This window comes from Rhamphochromis longiceps, linkage group LG13, assembly GCF_057381845.1.
Source record: "Rhamphochromis longiceps isolate RC_006_pf linkage group LG13, R_longiceps_female_GT1.1, whole genome shotgun sequence".
NCBI lineage: Eukaryota > Metazoa > Chordata > Actinopteri > Cichliformes > Cichlidae > Rhamphochromis > Rhamphochromis longiceps.
Window position 1 is genome coordinate 23206242 of NC_140569.1, and position 15323 is coordinate 23221564.

Here is a 15323-nt window from a genome sequence, read left to right on the forward strand (position 1 = left end):
ATGGGCTGCAGTCAACAGTAACACTTGGATTTTGCAGATTCTTTTATAATATCCTTGACAACAAATCAATAAAGACGAAGCTTGAGCGGTAGGCAAGACTTCCTGTCATTAAATCTCGCTGTCAATCCGTCTCGTTTCAGAATCAGCCGTCTTCGTCATTTTTTCCACTCACAGGTGACAATTTCATAGTAGAATTAGGTGTCTTTTAACTTACTCGACACGCAGCATATAATAATAAACATCTAGCATCTACTTATAGCAGTTGTTTCTATTAATCATTTATTCCATTACATTGTACTGTCATTTGGCTGTTATATATATATATAGCCATCATGAGCCTAAAAAAAGCTAAAAATCTTCTAAGTGTGTAGACCCAGTCGTGATGAATTTATTGATGGATCGATTTTTATAAAAAATAAAAAGGCAGAAAACTAATGTTCTGCAGACTTAAGAATGATGAATGAAATAATAGCATATGATGAAAAAATGAGACTGAAATTATGAGCATTTTATGCATAGTGCTGTCTTTTGGTGAGAAGCACACCAGCACACAGACAATGGTACCAAATGACACACTACAGTTTCAGGCATTCAGCGCATTGTCTGAGTATCTGTCGAACTCCACAACGTGATGGACAAGAACCACTCAGATGATCAAATAAATACCTTCAGGCTAGTTTCCTCTAATGACAAGCTGTTACTAATGTTAACTATGGCTTCTTCCTTTCTGTGCAAGGCTGCTGTGTGCAAAGCAGTAACAGCATAAAGAACATGTCCACAGGCGCCCTATGTCAGCCAGCTGACCTACTTTATTCTCTGTAAGGTCTTGCAGCTCCCTCAAGATCCCCTCCACAACAAAGACACCATTTTGTCTTCATTAAAATCCAGAAAATGTCATTGCATAGAGTTCGCCTGCAAATGATATTAGCATTGTTTACAGTGTGTTTACCGCCAAATCAGTTACAGGAATAAACAAATGGCTTGCGATGAAATAAGCTTCAGCTAATGATTATCGCCGTCTCAGAAGTGGCAGTAATGCCGTGATCGGGATTACCTGCACGTGTAATTGGAATAGTCTGCTAGCAACAGTGAGGGTGAGCCCTGTGAGATGTTTCCACTGGCACTCTGTGTCCCTCTGTTTTAATTACTGTTAATAACTGACCATCTGCCTGGTGGGCAAGGGCTAAGAAAGAGGCAACAAGATGCACCCCGAACAGCGCACCCCAAATGTTAATCAGAGCCATGAAATGTGGGGGTTAATTAAGAAGTCTTATTAACACGGCCCACCCACGCCATGGGGCTAGACGAAGAACAAAGGTGAGATGCTGGGGAACCGTCGGGTAGGTTTCATTTATCCCAGATGTAAAAATACATAAAGAAACGAAACCAATACTGTTTGCATTTCGGTTAAAGTGTCACGTATCACTGTCCTGCGAAAAAAAATAAAAATAAAAACAAACAAAAAAATACCATAACCTCTCCTGCTCTGACAACATTGCTAGTCACTGTCTCTGCACTCTAACCTCTCTGAAGGCTGTTGTCATTTTTTGTGTGAAGTTAGCATTTTCTTTGTGTCCCACTTCTGTCGGAGGAAATTTTAAAGCATGTATATGCGCTCAACTGAAAGCTGTGCAGAGCCATCCTGCTAGGCCTCTGCAGGTCTGTGTTTGGGTACAGCAGAGAAAAAGTGAAAGTACGATCGTTTATAATAATTGAGTAAGTTAAATGATGTTTTTCATGTAACACCGAACAGACAGCTTGGTGTCGATGTCAGGGATCTCGTTCGGCCCGAGCTATCAGCAACAATGCAGACCGGAACTGTGAAGTGAAATATAATAATTTCCTTTGCTTGGGCATTAAAGGTCATTGTACACCAGAAAGGGAATGCCAACATCTCTTTATCCTTCTGCCTTCATCAAGGCCACTCACTAAGTGGGAGACTGCTCAACTAAGTTGGTAGCTGTGTGCAATAATTACCTTGTCTAAACACTACAGTAACAACCATAACAACCATCTGCACAAACACTTTGGACCAGTTCACAAGGCCATAGCTGAGGGAGTCATAATGATGTTGTTTACTTCAAATTCTTTCTCTGCCTGTTGCTCATTTATGTTTCTTTCCCAGCCTTTCATGTATGCACAGTCATTCCCTTTACATTCTTCCCCTTTTTTAATTTCAAAAATTCAAGTGGAAGACGGCGGCGGCGGCTCCGTCAGGATAGCAGGGGGGCTGAAGCAGCAGGGGATATGCCAGAGGGTACGCCGCTGAAACATGCCTTAATGACTAAGGCCAGATTGGGCTCTGGGGGGGAGAGAAAGGAGATGGCTGCTCTTTGAAAAGCCTCCATAGTGTCTGGAGATGTGGTCCTCATGGCTAGGGAGCTTGTTATCCATGGAAAAAAAAAAAAGCACAACTCGGATGGGGCCACGTGTCTTTTTTCTTAACCCACACACTTCTGCCTGAATGGGCTCTCTTCATCTTTTATTGTCACTTATACTGGAAAAATGGGAATGCATTCACATTAAGATAAAGTTGCCATTCATTAATTCATCTTTTTTTGTAGCGCCTTTCTAAACTTTCCTACGGCATAAAGGAAACGAACTACTCTTTAAGTCTTAAAACACCTAATTAATCACTTTGTTGAAACGGAAGCACTTTTTTAATGAAACGACATGAATTTTTTGAATTTTGCTGCTGCTGCTGTAAGATCGTAGCAACTATTTATTTCAAACTGCTTTAATCCCACAGAGGTCTGCAGTACGATGAATCTGTGGAAACAAATGACAACGACGCTGGTAAACATTTTAAAGTCTGAGCGACTACCACTGCCAAGTTATGCAAACTTGCCACACAAGTGTATTCAAATATGCTAGGAAAATGGTTTGGTGATGATGATGCTGATGAGGATAATAAATTCTCGAGTGAATATGCAAGCCCTGACATTTAGCAGCGGTGCAAAATTATCTTGAGCTTACATATTTAGGATATTGTTTTTTTCCCCCACCCAGTTTCATTGTTCTGCACAAAAGACTGACGATGAATGACGACGACGATCGTACGATAATGCCGACCTGGCACAAATGATTGCGTCCATCAGCGTCAGCAATTTTTGACAATTCCTTCATACATAATTGTCTTTGTGTCCATCAAACAAATGGCTGCAGTAGAGTGAGGAATCTAGGACACCTATTTATGAAACCCACTGTGTGAATCCTCTCCTGTGCACACAAGCATTCATCCCTTTGCCACTTTCACATTGAAATATGGTTTTGGAGACAAATGCACATACCTGGAGGTCCCATTGATATGACACAGAAAATCACACATTGCTGAGGTGATATTTTTAGACCCCTGCGCCAATCACTCAGAGGGATCTCTGAGTGATTGGCCATCTAAATAATGCAAAGTGTGTTCTCCTGCAGACCCAAGAGGCTCCAGATGCAAAATGAATTGGATGACAGGGAACAGCTGATGAGATGCCATCCCACAAAAGTCTTTCCATGTTTCCTTTTTCCACATTGTGTCTTAGCGGCCTCAGTTGGTCTGCGCTTTCCACAGATATAGACCGGCTGAGAAGACACAGCTATTAACTATATAGCCAGCAGTCAGCACGCGCAACTAACAGCCATCGGTTTTGTATTTTTTATACTGAATGAAAAGCCTTTCTTCCTTCTCTGGATAGGAAAAAAGTAAAACCTCTTCACAAGAAAAGAAATTGTTATCAGAAATGCGCACACAGTATTTCAAATATTTTTAATTAATTGACACAGCAAATTAGATTCTCGTTTAGAACACAACTATTTGAAAAAGTTTTGTTTATTATCCACGTGAGAGAGGAAAACATAAGGGAAAACGAGGATTAAAAAGCTTTATCAAAGCAGGAGGTAAACAGGCTGGAGATTGGTAACACTGCCAGTAAAATTAAAAAGCAGCTCTCTGAATCCAATTCCTCATTTGTCTGAATAATGACAAGATCCTGACTGTAGCTGTTGCATGAATCACAGAGCAAAATTTCCATTTGCGATTAAGAGGAGGATATTATGCATGCTTCAGATTTCTAAATATCTTTCGAAGGACATGAGATTATGGAGATGCAACAAAGTGTTTCAGGATGCAGCTCCTATCAAGCAGATCCTCTTATCGAAACGCACCGGTGTTTGACTGCTCTAATGCACAAAGCCATTAAATTTAAACTATCACAGGGATCAATGCAAAAATGAACGGAATAATTGTTGATTCTATCATTTACACGGGAATCTGAAGTGCACACCATCTGCATGCACAGTGCAAATGGACTTGATGGACACAAAAGATCTGGCTGACTGACTTTGCACTTTTTAATCACACCACAAAGTGGATTCTTTTCCTGTGATCCATATATATACAGAGAGAGCGATATAGTGAAGTACAAAGAAGATTTAGTTTCAGGACGAGCCTATGTTGAGAGCCATCAGAGTGCCACTCTGAAATAAGCTTCGAGCTGACAGCAGTTAATGAATCTTTAATGTTTCTGCTTAGTTGTCAGAGAAAAAGAAAATGGCTTCACTCGTACTCATGATGCTAAAGCAGTAATACAGACTGCTTCTCTCCAACAACGGTGCCAGAAATGGTGCCCAAGGTAGCCATCTTGTTCTCTTCACTCTGAGCTCTCAAGCTACCAACCGCAGACTAGCCTAAAACCACTGCAGACACAGAGAACACATAATGAATATGCCTTCTGGCTGAACTGGTGTCTCCTGCTGCTCATGTCCTTATTAATAATTACCTGATGACAGGGCTGTGAAGAAAATGAAAGTTCGCTGGATAGAATTCCAGTTTAAATAGCTCTAAGTTAAATAAATCAAAATAAGAAACTAGTTTCTTGGCATAAGCTCCATTAGCATTTACATGATTTCACAGGTCACAGGCAAGATAAACAAGGAGGTAGGAGTAAGCTGTAACACTATCTAGACTACAGATTGCCTGCTTTCAAGAAAAATGCAGCTCAAAAGAAAAACCTGAACGTTCTCATGATATTTTCCTCACGGGAGCAGGGTCTGCAGGAGGAACGCTTCAATGGGGGCCGAGGGAAAGATTAAGTTCGGCCATGAGGGGAAGTGGAGTGAGACTCTGTCTCCGAGCTGCCACAAACAATGTACTTTGACATGACAGAACGGATGCTATGCTCACCTAACCTGGGTCCCCCTTTACATCCACACAAACACTGGGCTGTCGGGAAATTTAGTATCTAAAAACAAACCGTCACATCATCACCGGCTGACAAACCTATCGCATTTCTAAACTATGCATATGATTAGATAAACACCCTTTAAAGGGCTTCATGCCGCTTGAACCACATGCATGAATCCAGCAGAGACAAAACACATTCTTCTGTTTTGCATATAATGGACATTTTGAAAAGCAAGTAAATGTGCTCAAGTGAAAAATGTCACTCACAATTACTTATTGCTGCCCCGTTTCATCTCATACAGAATATCTGGCATGCAGAAAGGCAGCCTGTTAGGCTCTCTATCTGGAAAGAGCCTCTTTATGTTAAACTGATAGCATCAGTAGGGCTATAACGCTATTTATTCCCCCTAATTCTTAGCAGGCAGTATAAATGATAGCAGGTATGAATCTAGCCACGATAGACGCAAAGTAAAGTTGAACAAATTCAAAAAGGATAAAAGAAAGGTGAGAGTGTGGAAAAGCAAATCTCTTCTGATTAACTGGAGGCATGGTTTAGATTGTCCTTTATAGCTGGGATTAACGCGTTGGTTGAGGTATTTGTTTTACACTCATTAGTAAAGTATAAAGATTGATCGCATCAGCACAGAGGCTGCTGACAAAAACCTGAAATTGTCATGTTGTGATTACTGTTTGCTGCAATTATTGAAAACACGGGAGCTGAATTTAACGAATCAAAATCCACCTGAAATTAGAGACTCGTTTTCATATCTCGCTGGCAGTTTGTCAGAGTTATTTTGCTAAAGGGTTACAATTTACTTGTTTTTTGATTAAAGTGTTGTTTGCAAATAATAGATGTTCATTTAATTATTTCACTTGCTGTTAAAGCTGTTGGCATTTAAGTCAACTCAAATATATACTGTAGCTGACATGCCAATTACGTATTAATAAATTATCTTCATTAATACTACCGGATGATGTGTAATATATCTAACTTTTGTGTGCAACCACTGCAAATCTGTAACGTCTTATAACTTTTTTATCAATACTGTAATAGCGCTGCATCAATTGCTATGATGCAAGCAAAAAATATAATTATGAAAAAAAGCATTTAGAGCTGATTTGTAGAGAAGTGAAGCTGTTCTAGGGTTTTGTCTGAATGACCAGAGCGTAAGCAGGATAATCCATTCCAAGGCATGTGTTTACGGATTAAATAATGCTGTATTGTGCATTAAATGGATCTTGTTGCATTTATTCTTCTTTCTTTAGCCAGCAATGCAGAACCAGCATTGTACATCGTAGCCTGGCTCACAATCAACGATATAAAAAAAAAGAAAAGAGAAATAAATAGCAACAAAGTCTGAGCTTTACCTACATGTGAGTAAAAACAGAAAACGTCAAAGAGAAGTTTTGTGTGTGTTATGTCTACGGTACAGCGTGCTTCGTCCTGTTAGGCAGGTGAACACAGCATGCTAATGCCCTGGGGAAAACAGAGAGGGACACATGTGTTTGTGAATGGAAAAGTCAATATCTGGGAGCCAGGGTGTAAAACAACACAACTGCGTGTGGTTATGGGCATGCTTACAATGGAGAGGCATGAAAGATGAAGCACAAAGTAATTAAAATTCTGTAGAAATATAAATATCAAAAGCAGAGCTGTCAGAACAGACTCGGCCTGCCTACAGAGGGGGAAAAAAAGTAAGGTCACACTGGCAATGGTAGACAACCCTGGTAGAGCTTCACATTTGGACATGTGGAAAAGGAAACACTGTTTGTGTATGTGTGTCCTTTTGTGTGGAGGGAGGAGTGCTTTGTGCTGTCAAAACTGTGGAAGCCAGGGATAGAGGAAAAAGAACAGCATATAAGTACTGCCAGCAGATAATGTCACTCAGTCTTTGTATTTACGGGTGTTTCAGTTCTGACTAAAATATATGAATATAGTGAATAAAAGTGCTGCAGTGAAAGAATACGGCGAGTCAGTGCCTGTCCATTATGTGTCCTTTCTGTAAAAATCAGCCACTCGTGTCAGTGAAAACCCACTGTGCATTAGATATGTGTTTATTAAATAAAACTTACATTTTGGGTCGAAAAACTCTAAACAGACAGCATACAAAACCTGAACATCTAAAGAGATGTTAGCCACATTACTGTAAGGAAAGATAATAGTGAGGATAGAGGCTTGTCTCACTCAGTTTTGAATCCTGCGTCGAACAATTTCACTTTAAGGCCTGATTAATCCGCAATTCCAATCATTAGTCTTTCTTTGACTTAATAGGCCTGTTAACTAACAAACAAAATGCCAAATACATAAAATGGATTTTAAAAGTCTTGTATGTCAAAACCATCTGCTAGTGAGACAATTTATGAATTTAATTTCAATTGGACACAGTCTGTGCGCTACCAAATTGAGGCGGTTAAAAAATGACACGGAAAGCCCGAAGCGGGTGGATTTCAGGAAAAACGCTCATCCATCAGTGACTCGGTAAATAGAGAAGCTAAAGATCCACTAAACTGAACAGACATAATAGTTAATAATCAAAGGTTAAATCTACTGGGATAGTGTGAAACAAAGGAGAGGAGCATCGTTTATTGCTTTCAGTGTAGCTGCTCTATAAAAAAACTACTTAAAGTCAGATCAACTAAGGTTCACAGTTAAAAGAAGCTGTTAATACATGACGCCAAACGATACTTCAAAGTAAAGATGTCTCGCATCGATTATGAGGTTTCTTTAAATGCATTTAACTCGTGCCAGAAACTGCGAGTGCGATGCACAGCATACATCAGAAAAGATTGAAATATATATATACGACGCACATAACAGCATAACTTGGCACGCAGCTGTTGTACGATACACTACAATGCTTTTTCACGAGCCTCTTGTGGACCACAGCGACTACAGAAACAGGCAAAGCGCAGCATTTATGCATGAGGCAGCCCGCTGTGGAGTATACGCATGTGCCTCCCATTTATTAAAAATGTTCTTTTTACATGAGGGCGAGCACCAGAGTATCATGCGACGCACCTGGGTGCCAAATGAAAAAGCAATAGTGCAGGTGGTACCATAAATGCAACTTTCCATGTATTTAACCATAAGGGTTGCTCACAGAGAGGATTCCCATCACCTAAATAAAACAGCAAACGAGGGCTGAGAACGTAATTGAGCTGCCATGTATGCTTATCGTCACTGTCAAAACACATGCAGGTGCCCCAAGTACCAAAGAGATGGCCATTTCTTTCCTTCTTTATGAAAATTAATCATTTCACAGCCATAGTAAATGACATGCCACATTTGTTTATGGGCTTGGAGCGAATTGATAGTGAAGAAAACAGGTATAGGGAGGGGGAGTGAAGCTACTGACCCCTGCTAGTTGCACAGTGCATTTGCATTCATTAGCTCAATCAGGGAGCCTTCCTAACTCTCTCCATCATAAATGATAGATGACTGAGGAGGCTGAATAGCCACTAAGATCACTGAGACACAGAATAGATATATTTTACTGATATAAATTATTCATGTGACTTTCGTGCTGGAAAAAAAACAACATCTGATTGGTTCTTGAGGAGTAGCTGGGATAAAGATTATGCAAATGTTGATCACCCATAATTAAGCATAATTGCATTGCATATGTTTGTGAAGCTCTTAACAGTCATTACTTCCCCTCAAAATTTGTTCTAGCACACAAGAGGGGTGACTCATTCACAGGCACCTGTTCGAGGGACACGAGAGAGAGAGGCGCACAAATGCCGAGGATGACATCTTTGTCCAGGTCTTTCCTGGAAGCAGCAGGAAAGACCAGGTTCAGCTTGGAGAAGAAGTTTAAAAAAAAGTACAGCCGAGAGGATATGAAGTGTTTCTGTGCAGTTTTTTTTTTTTGGTGAAAACAATGGAGATCATAAATGATTCAAAAGGGTGTAATTGGTGCTCTTTGATGGGCTGCTGTGGTTGCTCGGTCTTTTTCCATCAACTGCCACCCGCCTGCCCAAGGCTCTCTGACAGAAGCAGGCTCCAGTCAGGCTGTGGAGTTCAGCACAGGCGCAACAGTGTGACAGCAACTCAATTACTACGATACCAGTCATAATCAACGATGCTGCAGGGAACATCGGCATCTGTTCGGCGCAGGAGCACAAGGCGTTGCCATGAATGGAGAAAATTCCACACAGGTTCAACCAATTAAATTGAATGCTTAAGCTATTTGGCTCATTCAGGGGCATTTAAGAGGGAAAGGCTGCAGACAGCTGACTGACATTATAAAATACAAATATTCGTTTAAAAGAAAAAATGACACTAAGGGTTATTTATCTGCTCACCTGCCAGACAAGTGTGCCTGTTCAGAAACACCAAAACAGTGATAGGACCGGTGTGTTACTTACTTCAGCCCCACTGCCACACTTACAGTGTAATCAATAGTCTTAATATAGAACTCAACAATGACACTAAGCCTGGGCTGCTGAATCCCACAGCACAAAGGGAGAAACATCGCCCGAGGTGGCGAAACACTGAATAAAAACACAGCACCCAATCAATCTCTGTGCTTCCAAAATCAGATGTGTCCGACTATCCCGGCCGGACTAATTCTTGCACATGAGCCAAAGAATGAGATAAGAGCCAACAAGGTCACGTATTTAACATTTAGCAAAGTTGGAAACTTTAAGAAAAACGATAACACAAGCTTCATTTAGTTCGTTCTAACATACAAAAGGAGGGAAAAAAAATTCAAATAATCGAATTTTCCACACAATGGAACATTTCTCCTATTGAAAATGCTAATAAGACGTTCTTTGAAGTGCCCTTATTTGCATTACAAACATTTTACCCAGAACTCTCGGAAAAAGAGAGTGGAAGCATGAGAAAAACTCAGCATTCAGTTCTACATCTATCAGAAATGTTCAGCAGTCTCAAGCAGTGCACCCGCCCCAGTACTGCAATGCAAGATACCTGCCACAAAAACATTGCATTACAGTAAAACGCAACAGCTCCATTCAGTCACACACTTAAATGCTGGTTCTCATCGGGAAAACTTGTAGAGTTACAAAGAACAGAGCAATCCCAACAGAGCAACCATACATATAAAAAAAAAATCCTTGTTCGGTATCTACAGTATAAGAAGTCTCAAGCTTTTGAATCACTGAGACTTCACAAAACAATCGCTGTTTTACAATAAGTTTAACTCACAGGGAACAAGAGTGTCTTTAGAATCAAGGTGGGTTTAAAAGTGATGGGTCCCAAGACAAAATTCAAACTGCTGCCTAACTAGGCTATCTACAAGCCCGAGGAGGTTTACGATTTTATCATTACGGTTATACTGGATACATTTGATATAGCACGTCTACTGTGATGTGGCAGAGTTCATGCTGTGAGAATCATATGAGATGCTCCACTAGATCTGTGATGAAAACATTCACACGTTCATTCTCTGATCCTCCGAATAGACGCCTGACAATCAAAGCTCCTGGAAACAAATTTATGCACATGGGCTCTTTTTACTAACTTTTGATCGCTGCAAACTCATGATTAAGATGGCAAAAATAAACCAAAAAGTAGAAAAGGGCAAAACAATGGCATTTGATTGCATGCAAACAAATTATAACATGTCTAATCGAGGGGGAAAAGGAGGTCATGCAGGATGACATTTGCAGCCCAATTGCCTGCTCAGATAAATGATGGACCAAAACGCATGGAAAATTAGAGTAGCAGTGCAATCAATGTTTTTTATAACACTGTGTGGATTTTTGCAACAGCGTGTTCGCTAAGGGGGTGCGGCACATTCAAAGCATAATGACTCATCTGTGCCAAAATATGCAAACATTAATATGCAGGCTCGCTTTTTGATACTTTTTCCAACATCAGTCCTTTTGTAGCACAGATAAGTACGTATTTACAATGGTGCATCTGCCTTGTTGAAAGGGGAAAACAGACTTGCAATGTTATGTCCGTTATGTCCGTATGAAAGTGTATCCAGCTATGAAGCTGAAAAATGATCTGTCTGGAGAGGCACGCAATCAGAGATGAAGACATAACATGCTTAAGGTAGTGCGGAGAGGTCAACTCTGACCACCTGTCACAGCTAGGCAAGCAGCTAATGACTGTTCATGGTAATTCAAGTCATCTATCAGCAAAAGCGTTAACATCATAATCAGTGACAATAAGCAAACTGGGATGTGGCGCTAAAAAGAATACTTACGGAACAATGTAATAAAGATTTGCTTGCAAGCAGTCAAATAATATGAGCGCTGTAGGCTCCACAGTGACAGGAGCTGTCAGATCACTGTGACAAAGGAGCACACTTAAATCTCACAGAAGCACACTCGTATTTTTTGGAGACACGTTCAGATGAGTCGCACTTGTTTGGATGCCTTTTTTTTTTTAAAGGCTTTTTCTAAAGTGCTAGTACTGAGGACTTTCTCATGCATTGATAATCCAATGGCCCTTCAATGATTCAGAGAGCAGTGTGGTGAGAGGCAGCCAAGAGCTCAAGTTCTTTGGGCCTTTTAAAAATTTCAGTAAACTAAAGCAGGATTTGGAGCAGCAGGGCCTTTGCAGACACTCGCAATCACAATTCACCTCGTCAAGCCGATCGCTCCAAAAGAGTCGCAGTTTCCAGAGTCACTCAACTTACCCATAAGTGCGCGAGACACGGACCTCTGCCTGGAATCTTTGAGTTTACCAACCGCTGAGCCTGTCTGCGTGCATAGTATCAGGCATGTACGCAGTACAAGGGAAAGTTTTTGGCACAAAGATGGTTACATAATATATTTCATAAGACGAAAATCAAAAGATAATTTAATAAATCATGATCCACAGTGCTTTCTGACAGCCAGAGACATCCAATGTGGTTCGTCTTTTGATCATCCTGTCAACTCTTTCAAAGTTGCTGTGCGTGAGTGATATACTAAATGACTGCAGTGGACATTTTCAAGGTTCAAATATTGTTTTTTTTCCATTGCTTAATTTAGTGCCAAATAGTGCCTTTGAAAAACAACAACAACAACAAAAAAGACTGGCACTGATTAAAGGACTCCTGATAGATGCACCATAATCAACTAGCTCTCTTATGAGATTGCCTGTTTTTCTAAACAGGGTCAGTTACATACAGTTCCAAGTGCCAAGGCTCTTCTTGTAATCTAATTGAGCTGCAATAGTTTGAGAGTATTTTCCATTCTTTTAAGCAGGACAGTACTGGCACACACTATCCTTCACAGAGAAGCCACCCGCATTTCTAGTGAAGTAAGGTACAAAAAAAGGAAAACTGATCAAAAATATTCCATTGTAGGGCATCTTGTATTCCACCGCTAAAATAATGGAAGCAGAGGACCAATTAATCAGGCACTTGTTTACCATTCTCAAGGCTCTCTGTGTTCATTAGTCTGCCGAAGCTGCGCTCTATGGGGCTGGAGACACCCGCAGGAGAGGAGATCCATCTACATGCCGTGGGTGACATCCAGAGATTTACGAGGCAGAGCGTGCCACACGCCACATTTCCCATCCCCATAAGACAATAAACGCTTCATTATGATTTCAAATTGCTCCTTTTGTTTCTGGTAACGAACGGCGTCGCTTTAAAGCAAACTGTGGTTCTGTAACACCCTCGCCGTCCAATCACCAAATACACGATCTTTAAATATGATGGAGGGATGTATATTCATGTGAAATGTCTCATTAAGGAGCTGTAAGGAAAATCCAGCAGAGCAAAGAAAATCCACGATTTATACAACGGAGTAGCTAAACAATTAGTATTTCCGCTGTGATTCGTGGTATTATTTATGCTTTGTACACTTATCAGAATAACATGTGAACCATAATACTTTTTCAAACCTTGCCAGCTAATAAAAAGAACATGTATAAGCTGACCAACATGTAGATAAAAAATATCCAATCTTTAGAAATCTAAACAATCGCATGTAATATAAAAAAAAAGAGCGCTGTGAATCGTGCAGGGCATAAATGGATGTTCCTTTTCTTGACAACAGAAGAGAAAATGCTCCTTTCTTGTCAGCAGGCCAGCTGCATTGATGATCATTTTCCACAGCCCATTTCCCCACTTAGTCATCTGAGCAGCACAAAGGAGCAGCAGAAGGTGTGAATTATCAGAGAGAAGTAAAGAAGTGCAGTGAGACAGGGACAGCCAAAACTGCTACCTCACGCTTAGGTAAGGCTCCCTGTTTATCTTGCAGAGCAGGACATTTTCCTCTGACTAAATAGAGCTCAGTGTGGGCTAAAGTCTGTGTGTGAATAATGAATACTTCAGGTTGGAGGTGAGTGGGATCAGTTCCTAGTATGCAGGGGGAGATTAGCCACTGGTGGCCCCTGACAGATGGAGGCCTTACAGCCCGATGCAACACAGACCCAAGAGAATATCAGGTGTCACCTCATTACACACTTCACAGACTTTTTCAACTTCCAATGTTACCTCCTCTGATTGGAAAGCACGCTCAAAACAACGTCGAAACACTGCTCTTGAAGAATATAAAATCATCACTTTTTGATTTTACTTTTTTGCCGTGCATTACCGTTTGGTTGGGAATGCTTTCATCGATCATTTTTTCATCAGTTTTCTTTGATAATTTTTTATAGCTTAGTTCTGTCTACAGTAAGCCTGGAAAAAAACAGAGCCTTCATCACTCCCACCTTTCCCTGGCCCTATGAAAAACAGCTCTGCTTTATTTTCACAGGGTTGCGTTGCATACACAATCAGTTTGAAGGGCTCGCTTTTTCTGCTGTTAAGTTGGTTGCCTTTTCTACTAAAAACAGTGGGTGGAATTGTCTAATTTAAAAGGGGACTAATTTACTCAATGCAATGAATGAACGAGGTGAAAAAGATTTTATTCAGAGGGTAAACAGATTCTTTTTCTCTTTTCATCAGACTCAACTCAAGTCTAATGGGCAATTGGACCAATGGTGAGAGAAAGCTTCGTATTTTCAGCCTTAAAAAAAGCAGCATGGTGATTTCTGCTTGGATTGGTATTTCATCAAATATACACCAGTTAAGTAGATATTTAAAAGGGCAGTAATGAGCTTGTAAACTGCTTTGAATGCAATATCCTCCTCCTCGTGTACTGTGGGCTCAGGCTTGAATTGCTATTGCCTGGTGACCCAGAAAAGAAAGATCAAATATAACAGATCAAATATAACAGGATTGGATGTAATGTCCCTTTATTACAAAAAGGAAATTGATTATTTTGAATTATAAAATATAATTTGAGCAATCCATGTGTCAGTGAAATTATTAAAACTTGACAACATGTTTATTACGATTATGCGATGCGGTACTGTGCAAAGGTCCTGAACCAGCCCTCATTTCTTCATATTTTGCTTTTAAAGAGCCAATGACATCATGCATTTTTCAATCAATAGAACTGGAGGCTTTCTGAAGGTTTGTCAAAGTTTCATTTTGGACACTGGATACATTTTTCACCCATTTTCAGTCCCATCCTTGTACAGTCCCATTTTCAGAGAAATGTGTTGTTTGATAAGCCACTCAACAGTGAAATCTGAGCCATAAGAGCTATCAACCAAAAACTTGACATAACTCATGGTGTGCAGTGAGTCCTTAAAAAAAACTGAGGAAATGGGCAAGGGGAGGACGAAATAAGAGTGACAGTGCTTAGTCCTCGAATATACTGGTTTCTGTCAGTACCAGCCCTGTCAGTACCCCTCACCCTCCTAGTAGATACAACTATGGTTCAATTTGATAATCCGAGGTGACTATGCCGCCTGGTGGGGTGACAAAAATACCCCATCAGCCTTTTAGACCTGAGCCCTGACACAGGACCTGAGCGATGCACCTGGCGCTTCTGGTGATCCATCTACTGTTCACCGAAGCCTCATCAGAAATGGTCTCAGTGGAAAGGTGGCTGTCAAGGAGGGAAGGGAAATGGGAAGAAAAGGCTGAGGTATGCCAAATTACACAAGAACTGGACTCTTATGGAGTGATGACTCCAAATCTGAACATTTTGGTTCAAATTGTTGTCAGTATGGACAGAGTGAGAGCTCTGCCATGGATCGGGGCTACACGTCAGCCAGTGGTGTTGGAGATCTTGTCAAAATTGGTGGAATTGAGAACACAGAAAAAAAATATATTTTGATCCACCTTCTAATACCACCTGGAAACCATCTGAATGGCTTCAATTTTTAGCATGACAATAATCCCCAAAACAC

The 15323-nt window shown here is 40.5% G+C and overlaps 1 protein-coding gene across 2 annotated transcripts in view; it reads right to left on the reverse strand.

The window, feature by feature from the left end:
* macrod2 (mono-ADP ribosylhydrolase 2) overlaps positions 1 to 15323 on the reverse strand; it is a 423775-nt gene that overhangs the window by 191489 nt on the left and 216963 nt on the right. The window lies entirely within an intron of this gene.